Source organism: Paramormyrops kingsleyae, chromosome 19, assembly GCF_048594095.1.
Source record: "Paramormyrops kingsleyae isolate MSU_618 chromosome 19, PKINGS_0.4, whole genome shotgun sequence".
NCBI lineage: Eukaryota > Metazoa > Chordata > Actinopteri > Osteoglossiformes > Mormyridae > Paramormyrops > Paramormyrops kingsleyae.
In genome coordinates this window covers 16,501,419-16,519,963 of record NC_132815.1, presented here as the reverse complement: position 1 = coordinate 16,519,963, position 18,545 = coordinate 16,501,419, and the positions used below count along the sequence as shown (strand labels likewise).

The 18,545-nt window shown below is 41.8% G+C and overlaps 1 protein-coding gene across 4 annotated transcripts in view; it reads left to right on the top strand.

Moving 5' to 3' along the window:
* The window catches only part of LOC111837852 (1-phosphatidylinositol 4,5-bisphosphate phosphodiesterase beta-1-like), a 118,799-nt gene that overhangs the window by 20,330 nt on the left and 79,924 nt on the right, over positions 1-18,545 (top strand). The gene's annotated exons all lie outside the window — the stretch shown is intronic.

Here is an 18,545-nt window from a genome sequence, read left to right as displayed (position 1 = left end):
CATCTTAAATCCTTATTCTCTTACACTGTCTTCGGATTAACTCAGCAATTACCTTGGTGTTCATAGAATAAAAATAACAGAACTCTAAAAATGAATGTTTAAAATGTGTATTCTGACCTGCTGATCTGTACCGGTCTATACCAGGCCAAAAAAAACTAAGCTTGCTGCGCCATTTGTATCTGAATGTCTTTGTCATTGTACAAATTTATTCATAATTTATTCTTAAGATTCATAATATTCATAAGATGAATATTTAATTGCATGCAAATAATGCATTTTTACCTTAAAAATTATTAACTTTGTTTTCCTAATCCTAAAATCTTTCACGGGATATGAAGGGAGATTTTGGGGAAAAAAAATCTGGTTAAAATGGCATCAGTGCCCAGACCCAGTCTATCACTGGTTAAAAGCATTTTTGTGAACAGAAATAAGTTTACAGTACGTGTATAAGATTCAGTCATTCCTGGAAACTCCCGTTAGCAGATGGGCTTTTATCACCCAAAATGCAGATTGACTTGGGAACCAAACCATCTGCAATGAACTTTGCTGGAAAACGGTGAATTAAAACGGATCAGAAATAAATCACAGTGCTTTCAGTGGTTTACTTTAAAAGAATAAATTAAACTGGCAAAAGTGCACACAAGGAATTTAAAGAAAACTTTAAAGTCTTTATATAACTGTCTCTGTGCAAAAAAAAAAGTGTGAGGTTTGGTGCACAGAATGGCCCTGAATCTAATCCTGCAAGTTAGTGTGCAGCTGATACAAAGTCTGATGATAAACTTCGGCCGAGACAATGTTTCCTCACAGCCTGCTAACGTGAGGGCACATTCCTGGGCATGGTCTCATTACTCAGCATGCTCCACGAGCAAGAAACGCTCTCTGATGCAAGAAAAAACCTTTTCTGCAGTTACTGAGATATACTTGACTCTGGTATGAAGCACAGAGTCGTGTCGTAAAAAAGCTGGTGCTTCAAGATGTCCTCTCTTATTTTCTGACATTTATTTAGCAGATGCTGCTATCTAAAGCATTTGGATTTTTTTTTTTGAAAAAGCAGAGTCATATAATCCCTGGAGCATTTGGGGGTTAAGGTCCTTGCTTAAAGCTCCAGCCATGACATCACTCTGCTGACCATGGGATTCGATCCAGCGAACTTCCGATCAGAGTCACAGCATCCTAACCAACCCTAATCTTTTTATCATAATTGTAGCACATCGTAAATACAGCAGTAAAGGCTTTCAATGCATTTTTAGTCCCCCATTAACGGTTTGAGCAGTTCAGTGCTTCAGTGGAACCCTCTCCAGCTTCTTGTGAGTCTTTCTTGCTACTTTATTTTCTGCACTTTCTGCATTATGCTCACACTGCCTGACCCTCCTCATAGGTAGCCTCGCCCTGATATGTCATTTATATAATGTGCCACAGATGGACCAGCGATGCTTTTAGTGCTCAGGGGCTCTGAATGCTGTTGCAGGCCATTGTGTCCTGATGGGCTTGATCGTTTTTGGTAAATTGCTTGTGGGGTGTCCGGGTAATTGTCTTCGACACGCAGTACGTTTCTCAAAGCCGGCGTTAAAAGCGTTCTCAGCAGAAGGGAATTAAACGGAGGATTATTTTTAACATGGGTGGCTCAGTGGGTAACCTCAGGCTGCCTGGTCTGCAGGTTTGATTCCTGCGTCTGCCTCTGTATATGTGGCGATTGTCCCTGTTTGGGGGGGGGGGGGCTGAAACAAGCAGACAAATGGCGTCTCTGAACATCCTTTGGTGTGTATGTGAGTGTAAGTCCTGCGATAGACTGGCCTCCCATCTAGGGAGCCCCCTTCCTCATTCCAGGGCTTCCTGTCACGGTGTCCAAGCCCACTGTGTGCAAGATAAGGGATTATGGAAGATGGATAGATGTCACCAAACATAGGAGAAAAGAACCGAGGCAGGCATGCATACAAGCTTATGTCCATACACCACCACTCAAAAGCCACTTTTCCATTTATTTCATAAAATGCAGCTTTTTTATTCATGTTAAACCCTCGAAAGTTTGGTGACCAACTATAAATGAAAATATGTCAAATGAAACACGTTTCCTTTATAACATGGAAAGAGTATGTTACAGTGCATGTCTGACATCCTGTTAACTGGTTGAGTGGTAATGGCATAGTCAAATTCTAGGCTGTTCTTTAATTTGAAATCCCATGAAACAGAGCAGTATTTAATATACATTGTAGAGAGTGTCTCAGATTTTCTCTGCTATTATAACTGCTAGAGGAGTTTACATTGATGAATCAAAGATATGACATTTCATTGATAATAAAAGTACTCAAATGGTGAGCATGCTGTAAATGGATTTGCTAGCAAAGAATACTGAGTGTATTTTTAAATGTAAATGTTAAGTTAGTAATATGCAAATGTAGAAAATCTCAGTGTGTGCAAAAACTTTTAACTGGTAGTGTATATACGTACATGCCTGCATACATAATTGCATTTTACATTTAACAGATACTTTTGTCCAAAGTAATACAGTCGAACCTCGTTACAACGTACCCCGTTTATAACGTTTACACCAATACAACGTTCAAATTTCGATGTCCCGAATTTGCGTAATGCATTATTCCATTTGCCGGTATCGCTTAGAACGTACACCTTTACAGCGTAAACTTCGATATAACGTATGATTTTCAGAGGAAAATAGGCAAACTGACCATCATTACAACGTACAGCCTCATCTTCCGAGCGCGCGCACAATTCAGAATCGGCTGTTGCTGGCCATCTACATCGCTTAGCAACGCCTAACTGTATGAACCTATCCTCACGAAGCATTCCACGCCGGCCGGACTCCTTGCATGCAGCCCCCGTTTTTTCATGGTTTTGCATGGTGTCATGCTGCCGCATATCAAGCAAGATGCCTGCTAAAAGGAAACGGATTTCGCTGACCGACAAGGTGGAAATAATTCAGAATTATACATGGCAGACTTATACTGCCGACGCGAACTAAGTTCTGAAACTGTGTGGTTATTGGGGTAATTGTGTGACATATAGTGAAAGAAATTAACAAAAGACAGATGTCTAACACATGTATCGAAATTTATTTCAGCCAATTGAATCATATACAGGTGCATAATTTCGGTTTGACATTAGGTTACAGTAAGGCGATTTGAACGATAAGCCGGCAGTGGATTTTGCGTTATGTCGGCTGTCTATGAGTAACTCATATTAACCTAGTTTGAAGAATATAGTTCCTATTATATTCTTCAAACTACACAAGCTGTATGTCATAGTGTCAACTTGAGGGGCATTTTCTAAAAGTTATTTTATATACATTTTGTGTTCTATCATTCATTTTGAGGGACTTGGTTACAACGTACTATGGTTATAACGTACAAATTCTTAATGTCCCCCGAGGTACGTTGTAACGAAGTTCGACTGTATGCGGTTAAGGAAGTCTTTAGGTCATGAGAGCAGTGTCAGTCAGCGTCCCTGTAGTATTTGGGGTTAAGTGCCTTGTGATGATACGATTACTCTGCTGTCCATGGGATTTGAACCCACAAGCTCCCAGTAACAAATCCCTAAGCTGGTGAGCCACATCATCGGCCCCCCACACAAACACCATCGTCCTTCCTCTCTCGGCTTAGTTTACATTGTACTCCCAGTACTGGAACAGAGTATAGAACACGCAGGCGCAATGTGACGTTTTTTTAAAGTTTGCCGACGATTTCCCCACTCTTCCTGCCCCATTTATAGTTAAACGCTTAAAGTATGTCAGAAATGTGGGTCGCGTCTTTTTTTTGTGAGCTCAGTCAAATTGGTAAAAGGATAAGACGATATCAAATTTTAACAACTCGGCTGTGCTTTGGGTGAGCTGGAAACACAAAGTCTGTCATACTTAAAATACCATCCGTCCTCTGAGGCTGTTCCACGAGAGAACGGTGGGGAGCAAAGAAATGGGCTCTTTAGGCGAAAAAGCGTGAGCATCCATATTTTACAATAGATTGCATATCAGAGAGAGTTGGGGTAGACTTGGAACAAAACATGCAATGATGGTCTATTTGTAGAAAAAAAGCTTTGCTAGGTCTTGCCGTCATATTGTTTTGAATTGCCGAGTGTATGTTAGCATTTGCTATTAGCCATCTGTTGCTAAAGACTAGCATCGATGATCGTAGTTAATCTCGTTGTGGTATTGAGGTCACGTCGTACTTGTAGCTTGCCACTTGTTGGTTCCACTTGCGCAGGCAGTGATATCTAACTTAATGTTCTGTGCACTCAGATTATAGGCTAATCAGACACTTTATATAGGCGTACAGTTGCCTTGCGCCTTTGCTGCATAGCTGTTTAGCTTCAGTTGCCGTTTGGTTGATGGACAGCCTTTTTAAGGATGATTAGCAATTGTTCTGCTTTTCCTGAGTACAACCGTAGCACTGCGTCCTCTAGGCAAAGAACGTGTTTCTTCACAGTCTTGATCAGCCTTATCCCCACCATCAATAGGCTTCCTGATCACAATGGGCAAGTGAATGTGAATCTCAAGCACAGAAAGATGGTTGCAATTGCAGATGAACATTTACCCATCATAGCTGAATCCTCTTTATCACTCTGGTGTACAAAACTCTGTGCTCTTTATCCTATATCATGGTGTGCAGCATGTATCACAATGAAACCATGGCTTTGGAGGGGCATCACCTTGAAAGTCATGCCAGGATGTCAAAATGGTAAAGGGAAAAATAGGGAAGAATAAATATTCCACACATTAGGTGGGGACAAAAAGTCTACTGAATCATAACCCAGATCTGTGAGATCACAGTGGCGTGACTCTGAGAGGCCAGTCTCAGATAAACCTGTGATAGAACAGGAAGTAGATGATATTTCCTGTCATAATCCAAGCCACCCTGTGTTCGCTGTGCATTTACTGTAGTGGCCATTATCTCAAGGTTAAAGGTTCAACACGAAAAGGTAACCCTGAGTCTGGTGGAGCGAATCGCATTTTTTTCCCCCTTATTCAAAATAAACACGAGCACATGAAACACACGTAAGGCTGGTATGTCGTTTGTCAGTCGTAGCTATAGGAAAGGCTTAGTGTGAGAAGCACATGTGACACCGAGGTTTATTGGATCACCAAAGGGTGTTTTTTTTAGGAATAAATCAGTAAAAGATAAAGTTTCCCAGTTTTCATGGAGCTAGGGGAACGGAGACACAGCAAATTAACACATTACTGACGTCATTCTGCAGTTTGTTTGGGTTCCTGGGTCTGATGCCAGACAGAACAAAGGAAGAGGAACAGGTGGAACAAATCAACATGGACGACCTTTCCACTGACCTCCTCCCTGCTGTTTTACAATGAGATACTCCTGCTTTATAATATGAAAGTGAAACATACTGTATCACACAAAGTTAGCTAATAACCTGAAATGTACTGGCAAAATCTCCAGGCATCAGGGACAGGAAGTTAGTCCTGAATGCATGTAGGAGGCAGTGTCAGAGCTGGGAGCTGAAGCACAGCCAGAGGACGACGAGCCTTTCGAGGGTCTCCATGGGCCAGAGCCTTTCCAGGGTCTCCCCGGGCTCGAGGGTGAGCCTTCCGAGGGTCTTCGTGGGTGAGCCCGTTGAGGGTCTCTACAGGCCAGAAGTCAAGCCTTCGAGGGTTTCTGCTAGCCAGAGGACGAGCCTTTTAAGAGTCTCCATGGGCCAGAGGGCAAGACTTTCGAGGGTGTCTGTGGGCTCGAGGGCGAGCATTTCGAGGGTCTCTGCAGACCCCAGTGCGAGACTTTCGGGGGTCTCTGTGGAACCCAGGGTGAGCCTTTTGAGGGTTGCCAGGCATCATACTCCCCCACATAGGAGCCTATAGAAGGTGAAAATAGTCTTGTGGCAGGTCCCTGTCTTACATACATGTTACTCTTGGGCAAGAGAAGGAACAGATTCGATTTCTATACACTGTAAAAAGGGTTATACTTCAATGTATATTCATTCATTTTGTTTTATTGAAAGAAGGTTTGGATAGCTTTGGAAGACCCTTTATGTCCCTTTTACGTGGAATGAAAAAGCAGGTAGCATGATCAGTGTCACAGCTTGAGTTATTGTGCTGCTTAACCCTACCCCGGGCAGGTTTTTGTCTTGGGTCCCACTCCCCCTCTCACCACCACAAACATGTAGTTTAAGCACTGACCCTATCTGAAGTAACCAGTCATTACTTATGAGACAAAAATCTGATTCATTTCTGCTTATGGTCGGAATAGACTGGCTTATGATAATACCCATTACCTGTACAGTATGTATGAGACATTCATAGTGGGTCTCTATGAACTGTACTGCTGTGTTCAGGCCCTAACTCCTGCCAGCATCTCCAGATTCACGTCTAGTAAACTGGCTTCTTTCCAGGTTTCTTCTGAATAGCTTAACGAATCAGGCGTCATTTGCTTTTATGGCTGGACTAATGAATAAGAGCAGATGAAACCTATTGCACTGTGCTGTGAATAGGTCAAGATTTGGAAAAAAACATGCATGTATACATGTAATGTTTAAATCATAGATATCCTCTGATTCCGGGGTGTTGAGAGAGGACCAGTTCCATTCTTCATCATTCCTGCATTCATAAACAGTGTTTATCAACATTCAAACCACACATTTGTGTGGGGCCCCTGAGATTTGGGGCCCCTTCTTGGGCACAAACAGTCACTAACACTAAATATTAATTTTCAAGAACAAAATCCATCAAGTAGGATATCAAAGAAAGAAAAATCTTGTGAAAGTGAGGTTCTTGAATCCCTTTCGGAATTGCGCCCATTTTGATGATACTCTATCAGACTCTTCAGTGCCATTGAGCAGTAATTACCATCTCAGTCTAAAATAAGCTTTGAAATAACTGTTACATCTGCTTTAGAAAGTCATCTGCCTTTTTAAGGATTAAGTTCAGCACGGTGCTTTTTAGTAAAGTCAGTTTAAATTTCATGAAATATGAAGCTACAGCCTTGCAAGCTGGACCTAGAGTCAAATCCTTATTTAGACCCACGAACGGGAAAATAATACACAATAGATTTCTGAGTGAGGGACACAAACTGTATATGTAGGCAATAGGCTGTGAAATTGGTTTATTATTGTTTTCAGTCTCCCTTAAACAAAGCTGGCTGCATACACACGGTCTCCCTTCTTTAACTTATTGTGAAGCAGATAATTTATTTTCCCTTCATTTGAAACTAGCTTTGAGTAACAGTGCCTTAAGTTAAAAAAAAATCGGGGGGGGGGGGGAAATCACGTTTGGTTAAAAAGCTCGCGAAGTGGAGACTCGTTTAAAGGCTTATCTCGCGGGTTCTGGGCCTTGCGGCGTGTGGACGGGGCTGATAGCGATTATCTGCTAATCCCACAAGTCCGGGAGCAGCTGCTGCGGAGTTTTACCGTGTGCCTGGATCGCCGATGACAGCCACGAACGAACGGCGCAGAACGGGCGATCTGTCACTGCTAACGTGCGAAGGAGACGCACAATAGATCCGGAGGAGGGGTGCCTTTGATTGTCATGCCAGTCCTGAAGCGAGCGGTTTAATAAAAACAGCACATCACAGATAATGAGGCCGAGGCTGATTTGTTTCAGCAAGGGCTACGTTGCAGAGGACATCTTGTACTTAATGTGAATAAGTATCGTCGGTGTTTTGTTTTTCGTGTCGTCTCTTTTTTTCCTTGTGAAAATGGTAATGGCACATTTTCTGTCATATGTAATCGCGTTATGCTTTCAAGCCAATTAATAATTTAGTTGTATATAAGTATAGGTTGACACGGTATCATCAGTTGACACATTATTCAGAAGTAGTACGTAACGTAACGGGAACAGGAACAACCAAAAGCACTCCTACTGTAAATTACTTAACCAGACAAGGTCATTTTTTACAGACTTTACTTTCTCATTTTGAGACTCTTTTCCAGGTAATATGCTTTTCCTGCCACAGATGAAGCAGAGACCTCTAGCGCTTTCAGATAGGCCAATTTAGGAGTTAAGACCTGGATTCCCGTGTAGTCCAGGCTTATCGAAATGCAAACAGTGGAAAACAAGGCAGCTTGTGGGTACCCCTCAAGGTCGACAAAGATGTAGAACATGCATGCATTTCCATCTACAAAGATCTTTCATTTACCCTTGTGCAACTGTTTTATTTATTTATTTTTACCAAACGGGCTATGGGTGATTTGCATCATGGGATACTTCTGCACCAAACTCATTATGTGTGCTTTGCATCATGGGATACGACCGACCACATACATCAGAGCATGCATTAAAAAGGCAGACATCAATGCACTGGGATTAAAGGTGTCAAAGAGTTTTATGAAGTGTACCTATCCGCTGTGGTTGTTGACATAATTATCATGCGAGTCAAAGGCTTCCCTGGGTGATGTGGGAAATGCTTTTTAATTGTCCTTTAATCATTTGAGTATTGACCCCACTCCATTTTACCATTTATGAAACGTTAATCATTATTATTATTCTTCACTTCGGAATTGTACAGAAAATGCTTTGGCAGTAATAAGCTGATTTTTTTGACTGAAATAAGATATTAATTTTAATGGAATCGTGCAGTAATGTTTAGTCAGTGGGGAATGTCATACATATTTATACACTGTTTGAAAGTCGAGCAAAAAGGTTAAATATGAAACCGTGCAGTATAAAAGGTAACAGTAATGCGTATTTGTTTTTTTCCCACCTCAGACATTATTAGGACTCGGGCGTTCTTTGCGAACAGGAGGATTGCCACCGTCTTTATTTCCGCTGATCTATTCCCGCTGATCGCCGCGGTGCGTCGCTTCAAAGGCGGCCCTTTGCCTTTGGGAGCTGCCGTCAGCGGGGCGTGTCCGGGTGACGGTGCTTTGTAGGTGTGACTGTCCCTCAACGTGCTGCGGGATCAGGCGCACGGTTTGGCGTAAGCAACGTCAAATCATCGCTGTTCCGTGTTTATAACCTACAAATGTATAACTTTTACGTATTATTTTTTGTGAAATAAAGTTACACGCTTAGCAGGCAATACTACTTAGCTGATACAACACGCAAATTTTACTGTCGTTTTTCCCGTGTTGGAAGAATACAATTAAAATGACTTTCCCTGATTTAAATGACGCTTTAATTATGCGTATGAGAATTATTAAGCGTATCGTCTCCATAAAAAAGAGAAGCATCCGATTGCTAAAATGTATTTTTAAATTACCGAGCCGTACAATCTGATCCTTTCTACCATTTTAAGCAAATTATTTCACATGAACAGTTTAGAAAACTTATGTTGCAGGGTCACAGAAAGGCTTTCTTATTAAAACAACACATTAATACAGTGTGGTACTGTAGGTTGTAGTATCGGTTATTATTACCAACTATTTTCGTCACCTAATTACAAAAGAACATCATTTGATTGAAAAACGTTGACTCGGTGTTGTAATACTGGATCTCTGATAGATCTGATAGGATACAAATCTGTTATTTAACAGAAACGTTCCTGTTATACACTGGAAAAAGAATGTCTCCAGTTAAAGGACTGTTTCAAGGATATCCGGGCAATGGACAGTCTGTTCAAGACTAGCACTGAACAAAATGGACTTCATATAATTTTTTTTTTTTTTGCATTGAATTACCCTTTAAGGATCAGTTTATCATTGTGAGCCAGTAAGACAATTTAGCAGTGAAAGGGAAAACCCAGCAGTACCTTGATGAAATCTATACCTCAGTTTCAAATCGAAAATAAAACATTCAGGAGCGGCCAGTCATGGGCTGAAAGTGAGAGGAAGCAGTTTGAGGGTGGGAGGGCTGCTCTATGTCCACTGGCCAGTGTCCCAGTCCACAATGCAGCATTAGATTATTAATAATCACGTTGTCCCTATGCCAGGATGTAATCTATTAGTGGACAGCAGGTGGCATAGTGATTAAAGAATGTGGCTTGTGGTAAAGGTGGTCACATTTTCAAATACGTGGAGCAAGAGCTGCTTTTACCCCTGCGATATGCTGAGCTTAAATAGCTTCAGTTGGCTTCTGTCTCTATAAATGCATTTTGCTTTTGTTCAATCTGGTTACACAGAGAAATAATTCAATAACACAATGATGCTGGATGACTAAGTAAAAGCTTCTTCTATGTAGGAGCCAGGAAGTCTCTGTCTGTCTGACTTGGGGGTCGTGTCATTGGTCAGGTCCCGGCCCCCTTGCGACCTGTAGCACTCTGGGCAGTTCATGGGCTGCTTTCTTCAGGCAAACTCTTAACTAAGTTTCTCTTGATGCCTTGTTCTAGAATATGGTCAAGATGACTTTCCTTCTGTATCTTCTGTGACATTAACCAGCCTATGGCTGTACTGGGTATCTTAACCAAATCCAGCCTGTTGCCATCAGCAGTAGCACTGTTTACAGCACAGGACTTCGTTTACAGATTTTACTTGTAGCTGCTCAGCTGACATTGATAATTTCTTCTCAGTTAAACCATTATCATTTTACTGACCATGTAAGTTGACAAATTTAATCTTTCTAAAATGGGTGTACCCTGGAGTATGGCCTCTTCTGGAAGTGAGCAGAGCAGCTCCCCAAGTCCCAGGCCTGTGTGTGTGTAAGACTGTACTTCCTAAATCTCATGTTGATTTAACACTGAGGGAAATGTCGGATGTTTATGCCAGCACTTTATAGAGCATGTTGTCACGTCTAATGCAGTTTTGGCAATGTTCAGTTACTAAATTAACTTAATGTGTGGGAGAACACTATTTAGAAGGCAATATTTTCAGAAATGATACATTGTTTTTCTTATTATTAAGCAGCAATGTGGGAACTTTGCTGAATGGTGTCTATCATTTGACCTGCAGTAGTATTTAATGATGAGTAAGCTGTCCTGGGCAGCATTTTATACATCAGAATTCCTCTCCTGTCAGTGTTCACCACCACGTCGTAACCCTGTGGCTGATGTTTGTCATTTGATGGTTGCTACTGTAGGTCCGGAACCATGTAAGGAATGGCCCTAGAGACAGAATAACCATCTGATTCGTGCTTGGCCCTGTCCGTTTCTTTCTTTCTTTTTTTTTTTTTGATGATGAGCCCAGTAGTGGGCGGGACCAAGTTGTGTGTGACTGTATCAAATTTGATGACTCACATTCGTCGATGTCTGGCAGGGCCTGAATGGTACGCAGGGAGAGACATAACAAGCTGTCATTGTGGCTGTTGTATCGAAGTGCCCATTAAGAAACCCTGTGAAATATGGTGCTTTTGTCCAGGGTGCCCTTATGCAACGGTCTTCATTTTTTTCTGGAAAACAATAAAATTAATTCAGCACAGCATATGCTGTTGCCCTGTACCGTTTGTTTGTCTTATTTTAAGCTTGACTTCTTATTTTTAAGTTACTGTGATTCACAGTAATCCGTAAATGTTACTTATTTCCCTTTTTATGAGGCGCCCTTCAGCACTCAGTGTATAGATTTATCACCCAATTATGATGCTGCAGGACTCCAGTGTGGGATTAGCCAGGATTTCTTCCCACTGTCCAAAGACGTGGATTTCGATAGAGTGAGGGTGGGGCCTCTGTGCTTCCTGTGATTGGCTCTCAGTGATTGATGGAGGGATTGATGGATGCACCATCAAGTATCCTTTTTCCTATGCTAATGAGAGAATTACTTGCTGTTACTGCAGTGTCCTTATCAAACCATATGATCAGATCATATTAGAAATGTATAGAATAGCTGTACATCTGTGAACTTCCATTCTTATGCACTGTACATGTTTGTCATGTGAGATATGGCCAAAAAGGTCATATATGCGTTTGAAGTTACAAAAATTAACAAATGGAACAAATTGATGGTTCATGGTTAAGCCAGGTGCTATTGTTTTACCTTTGTTTGAATATGTTAATGTTCTTTTTAATTATATGAGCTAATTAGAAAAATTTGAATATATTAATGAGTTTAATTAACTATGGACTACACCGACTGGCTTAAAGTATAATATCATGGTACTTACAAGCTACTGTCAAGGATGCCTCTAATGATTTTGGGCCACATGAGCATATACTGTATAATACTGGGTCCCCAACCCAGTTTGACAATTATATCTCCCCCCCATTACAGTTTGTTCTTAACTATCAAGCTCAGTAAACCTAGTAAAGACTAGGGCAGCGTCAGTTTTAACGGCCTTACCGATTGTTGGAGATTTTATCCCAATCGACTTCGAGCTCCTAGTGTCAGTGGTACAGAAAGGGTATTCATAACAGGACTGAAGACATGTGAGGATCAAGTAATGACATAGTACACATGCAGGTAAGTGAGGGGAACATAATCCGGCACGATATACTTTGCAAACACTAAAGCACATGAGGATATTTGTAATTCAGGGCGAGACATACTGGGATATGCAAAGGAGCCGTGTGCTGATACAGGAACCGGCTCACTGGTGGCACAATACTTTGACTTTTTTGACTTGAAGGTGGAGCTTAAAATTAGCGGATGTTTTCCTGACCATGATTTAGTTCATTCATCCATCTATCTGTCCATTTTCCATGGCTCCTTATCCCACAAGGCTGGGAACGCCCTAAGCTGGATGCCAGTTTAGTAAAGTTCACTTGACCTTTTATTTATTTGGCAAAAATAGTTCAAGTCTTTGCGTTCAACAACAGAAACAACCAGCACTTAATCAATGAGTTACATGCCATATTCAGAAATGACTAGAGAATATGGATGATGTTTTAAAAGGACATTAATTATGACCCTTGTAACACAGCTAAAATATGCACATTTTTATACAGAAGTCCAGATAATAAGGCAATTAAAATACAAAAGTTATGTATTTAAATGCATGAATTGACGTATGTGGTGGGGGGGGGGGGGGGTTATTTGAAAATTAAAGTCAGTAACAATGAGCAATTCTCTAAATACGGATCAGGGAGAAACTTCTAGAAAGAGTTCGGGAGTTCGGGGGGGCAGGACTGAAAGTGAACAAGCTACAGTAGTTAGGTTGTGAAAAAGTGCAGGAAGTGTGAAGTAAAGCTGTTACATTTGCAAAATAAACTCCAGAGTCTACATGAGCTTCCACTTTCCGACAAGTTAGACCACCATGGCTGCACAGTAAGCTAGAAATTTGCAAACTAAAACTAAATTACGGATCTGTGACTATTAATTACTGTCTAAATGTGATGATGATTTTTGCAAAACGTGCCAGAAGGTGACGGAACCAGGCATTTTCTTGAAGACATCAGACTGAGGTTCATCGATGGACCACTGGACTAGTGGACTGTGGGTGCAGTCGTTGTCTTCCTGGAGAGGGTAACACTGACCAGGCCAGCGTAATGTGAACCATGGGCTCTGTGCTATGAGGACCAATCTCTGGCAGGGAACCCATCGGAGCTGGTCCAAAATGTTCCCACTGTTTGGTGTTTTCTCACTTGAAGTATGATTTATTGGTTTATCAGCTTCATTTGTACATGTATGTCACTTTGGACAAAAGCATCAGGCAGATAAATTTATGTAAATGTACGCTATGATGTGAAATACAGAAGATTCTGCATAATAAAAAATAATATATATAACCCACAAAAACATTATTAATTTACAAAAAAAATAAATACTTTATCTTCAACGGAAGATAAGTAGCTTAATATTTGTGTAAACTTGAAGTTTAAGATGTGAGATCATCTTCTTGTTCCTTATCTATAGCACATTGTTGCTTTGAAGGACAACAATAATATTAAGCAGATAGCCAGCCAGTCAGGGTTGTTGGACTTACTGTTTTTTCCCCACAGCAGTGAATTAAATCGTTTCATCATGCCCTGTTGCTGTGGTTTGTATGGCTTCTCATTTCAGTTCAGTACTCTGCCTAATGGTGTGAGAGCAGCCCTCTTCCAGGAAACGCAAAATTTTGTAATACCTCTTTTTACATGCTAATGTATGTTAAGCAGATTCTTAGTTTCTTTGACCAACCGGTTATTAATAACTGTGTCTGAACAGAACAATCTAATCCATGAGGACCATGAGGCTGGTAAATTTCTGAATCTGCCGGAATGGGACTCTCTGGGTGGTCTGACAATGCATGAGAAGCAGCAATAGAGGGGAGAGCAGCTGAAAACACCCCCCCCCCCCCCCCAATGCTCAATAATCCCATTCCCTGCAACATGCAGGGCATCCGTCACTAGTCACACTGGTGCTCTGGTGTTCTGGACTGATTCCTGCGTTGAGTTTTGTGCTGTTGAGGCCTTTCTGCGTCTTAAACTGAAAGTCAAGTCAAACAGACTTTATACTGTCTGTAAGCAGGTGTACAGGAACACAAGATAGTGTTCCCTCAGCTTTTTTCAGTTTTTGTTATCATCATCATCATCATCATTAACATCTTCATCTAGTGGACTTTATTGTCATATTCAGCCCTTAATATAAACTACAGGAACAATGAAATAAGTGACTGATCCCAGTGGGTTGGGCTTAATTACTGTATATGGTAATAAAATAACTCTTTAAATTCATTTAGCCTATGTGTGTGTAAGTAGGAGTGTTTATGCATTAAAACTTAGATTATTGGCTTGCATATTATTAATTTCTACTGAGTTTATCGATTTCCCCATTCAAATACACCTACTAAACCTGGTTATTAGCCGATTAAGATGTGTTTGAGCAGGGGAATCTGCAAACTGTGTTGGATTCTGGGCCTCTGAAACTGGGCAACTCTGGTGCAGGACGTACAGAGCAGAAACAGAGAAGGCTATGAAGTAAAATCCAAAATATGCAAGCCAGTAATCTAAGTTTTAATGTATAATGAAATACTGCATTGGCTTTCACTGTACAAATCCCGACAAAATGATATATCACTGTAATGAACAAAGACTGCATCCTGCTGCTATTATGAGAATGGCAGTTTTTGTATCATGTTGATGTAAATATAATGGCCAAGTATTTTACTAACTGTACAGGTTAGCTCTTGTTATCGTTTGATGATTTGAATATTCTTTTGCCTTACGCAACAGTTTTTTCGTTTCAGGCTTATGCAAATCCGCTGTGCCCTATAACCAGGCAAACGGTAGTAAAGAAGGACCCGGAAGCATACCGGCGTAACGTTTTCATCAAGAGGGTTACCTGAGGGCCAGTTGCAGCAGATACCCAGTGGTCCCAGTGACAGCGTTTTCTTTGCATTTACATTGGGATTTACACCTTCTGGCCGTAGGCATGAATTCAGTGAAGGTCGCTGGCTGTTTTGATTTCTGAAGTGTGTCCTGAAGTCTGTCAATTTTCAGCTGCCCCTGTTAAGGATAATTAAACCTGTAGGATAAACGGGGTCTTCTGGGTTGATTGGGGGGTGGGGGGGGGGGGGGCAGGAGTGCGGGAAACAGGCCTTTCTCTCTAAAGTAACATCTCTGAGGCTGTTATAATTATTTTGTGCTTTCAGTGAATCTAGGTCCAGTGAATCTCTCATAGTGACAAACCCTTTATTTGCCATTTTAAAGGTGCACAGTGCTGTTGTCGTATGTTTATAAAATTGTCACCTCTAGGGAGCCTAGCTGTGGCTCTCCTGTCACACGTCTGGCCCATCCCCAGCAAACCATGCGTCACTCTAAATGCTAATAAAGCTGATTTTACACAAATGACTTCAGTAGCTACAGAGTATTGATTGATTTTTAGTCCACGACCCCACCGAAGATACGCAGATCTGAAGCACAAGCAAAGGAGGGAGTTCTAGGGAATGTACCTGGTTGCTTAACATAGCGGATACTTAACACAGTGACAAGCTAAATGTTATATGGAAAAAGTTAACCAGGGCACGTCAGTATATTGTGGTGCTTGGCAGACCCAGGCTTCACAACGGCAGAAACTAAATGAGGTGTGACAGTTCCAAGCAAGGCAGCTGTTTTATTGTACCCCTTAAAAGGACTAACGCAGACACCGATCACTAGACGGAAACGCAGGGAGGTATGATACTGGACGGTGAGGCACACACAGTGCGTAAACTGCTCCCCCCAAAGGTCGACCATCTTGGCAACCACCACAACCAGTCCTCACCTCAACTATGGAACTAGTCCCAAAGGTCTGGTGACGGCCTCCAGTGTGCCGTCTCCGATGAGGAGAGCCGTTTGCTTGCGAGCTCTGATGAGGTTGAGGAGACTTGGAAGCTGGTGGACGCTGAGCTGCTGATAGGCACTGGCATTGCAGGTCCTCAGGAGTGCCGACCTTTCGCCTTATGTGGCTTGGTGGGAACCTGCTGCCCCCTGCTCCCCAAATTGAGTGGCCTTGTGCAGCCGTTCTAGGTCCCGCTGATACTGGTAGTGCTTCTCCTCCATCTCGCGATCCTCCCTGGCCAGCTGGGGCTCCAGAGTGAGGCAGGCTTCCTCGCAGTCGAGCACCACAGTGACACTTTCACTGATTCGGCCTGCTTCCTCTGGCTGTCTTGCTCTTGCTCCCAGCCGGCTGCTCCAACTCCTGATCCTGCTGGTCCCACTCACACTGCTTGTCCAGCTCACGGCACTCCTGAGCCAGCCGGGCCTCCCAGCTGGGGCACACCTCCTCACCCAGTGCCAGTGGTCTCTTGCTCATCTTTCTGCTGCATCAGCAGACGAGCTTCCTGTCGTGAAGCCTGTGGTCGCAAGCTTGCTATCTTCACTGCAGAACTTCTCTTTGCCGGTCCACAGCTTCCAGCAGGTCTGCCAGGCTGGAGCGGACTTGCAGAATGATGTTATGGAGAGCCCAGTTTAGCAGCGCCAGTGCTTTATACAATGACTAGAGACATGCGAGGGCTGGACAGTATTCACACCTGACACGGGCACGCATTACAAACAGAAGCAAGTATGTACAATAACCCACACATAGGGGCTATCTACAATGGTCATGAGAATGCCTGGATATGCTAATAGGCTCTGCAATGTGGAACCATCTCAACAGCACTACGATATTATTGTGGGAGGAAAAAAACTGTTTTTACGATATTGTTTCCCATTTCTTTTCTAGATTTTTCTCAGCTGCGCTTCTGTTCATTTCTCTGTATTTTAGATAATGTTTTCTATCTTTTCTTTAATAATGCTAAGTATTCTTTACCACGGAAGTGTGTTTTGGATAATTGGCTCCTAATATTTGTAAAACATTATGAAAACGACATCTCTCTCATCAGTAGAAGCATCCTATGGGCAAGGTAGGTTCAGATCATACCGGGATAGGGTGGAGCAAAGGAGATGATTGTGTAAATAAGGGATTTTCTGGGATTTGCCTAGATGCTTGGGGAAGGTGGTCTGCTGGGTTTGGTAGCAGGGTAGAAGTGTTGGGGGGGGGGGGGGGGTTTGATTGATCTTTTGCTTGTGTTGCTTTGATAGGTTTTTTTTGTACTGTGGATCCTTGTTTTTTATGGTTACATTTCAATACTTACCTGATATCTGATTATTGTTGCTACTATTCTGTATTTTTTGATACAGAGTACTATAATGTATCGTTCGTGCCCCCCCAAACCCCGCCCAAAAAAAAAAGAGAAACAAAATATATTAGTCCTAATGACTCATAATGCTTTGCTTAACTGGGGCTCATCATGAAAGCATCACCTGCGTCAAAAAACATTATTTGTTATATTATTACTGGTTGTTGCGGGTGGTGGGCACAGCTAACCGAAAAGTTAGCTTCATTAACCGTTGATCCACAAGCTTCAAAATTTTATTCAATAATGCTAAACAAATAACCACAAAAAAATAGTGGAAGCTAATGATAACCACTAACTTTATTACATGAATTTAACTTTGTTCTGTTGGCTCTGAAACCCTTAAAACATACCAAGAGAGCTACATTTTTAACCTGCTTAACACTGAAGTCCCATCTGTTGGACTAGAGTGATTACCAGGGGATATTTAGAACTTAAATTGGGCATCATTGGATTCTGTAGAGTTTCTGGAATAAATCTGCACAGAAATTTTTGATATTCGTTTGCAAGATATAAGCATTTTTGTTGGGGAAGTCTAAATAAGTCTATATACGTTGGTTGAATTACGTAATGAAAAGAGTACATTATAGTAGTTAATGAAGGTTTGGCTGTGGAAATATCCAGTGAAATGGATAAAAGCATGTGGTGTCCTGCCTGCTCAACGTATGTAGCATCTTTGACAGTCAGACCACTATGGGTAACATGTTAACAGAAAAGCCAACTAGTATGACAACACAGATGTGCAGAGCAATGTCAGATTTCGGCAAATTGGTTATAAATACACTCTCAATGGTCATCGTTGGGGAATGATATCTTCAGAGTAATGACTGCCTTCCAATATGCCCGGGCATCAGCCTCGAATGTGCAGTAATTGAGAAACGCAGGGAATCTGGGGTTTCTGAAAGTGACTAAGGACATGGTCCAGTCTAAAATATCCATAAATGGTCACACTGAGCATAAAGATGAGACAACTAATATCTGTGTTCTAGGGAAATGGTTCAAGGAACCAAGAGTTTGAACATCTGAAGAGATGAAGAACAGGAGGTTGTGTCTTATGCCGTGGTTTGCGTGAATTGGGCCAAAGGAATCCTGAGTCTTGTCATCTACAGTAGAGGATTCTGGGAATTTTATAAAGGGGTATGGTCTCTGTAGCAGAGGTAGAACCTAACTTTATGGCCCATCCAGCACAATCAGGACTGTACTGTGCATC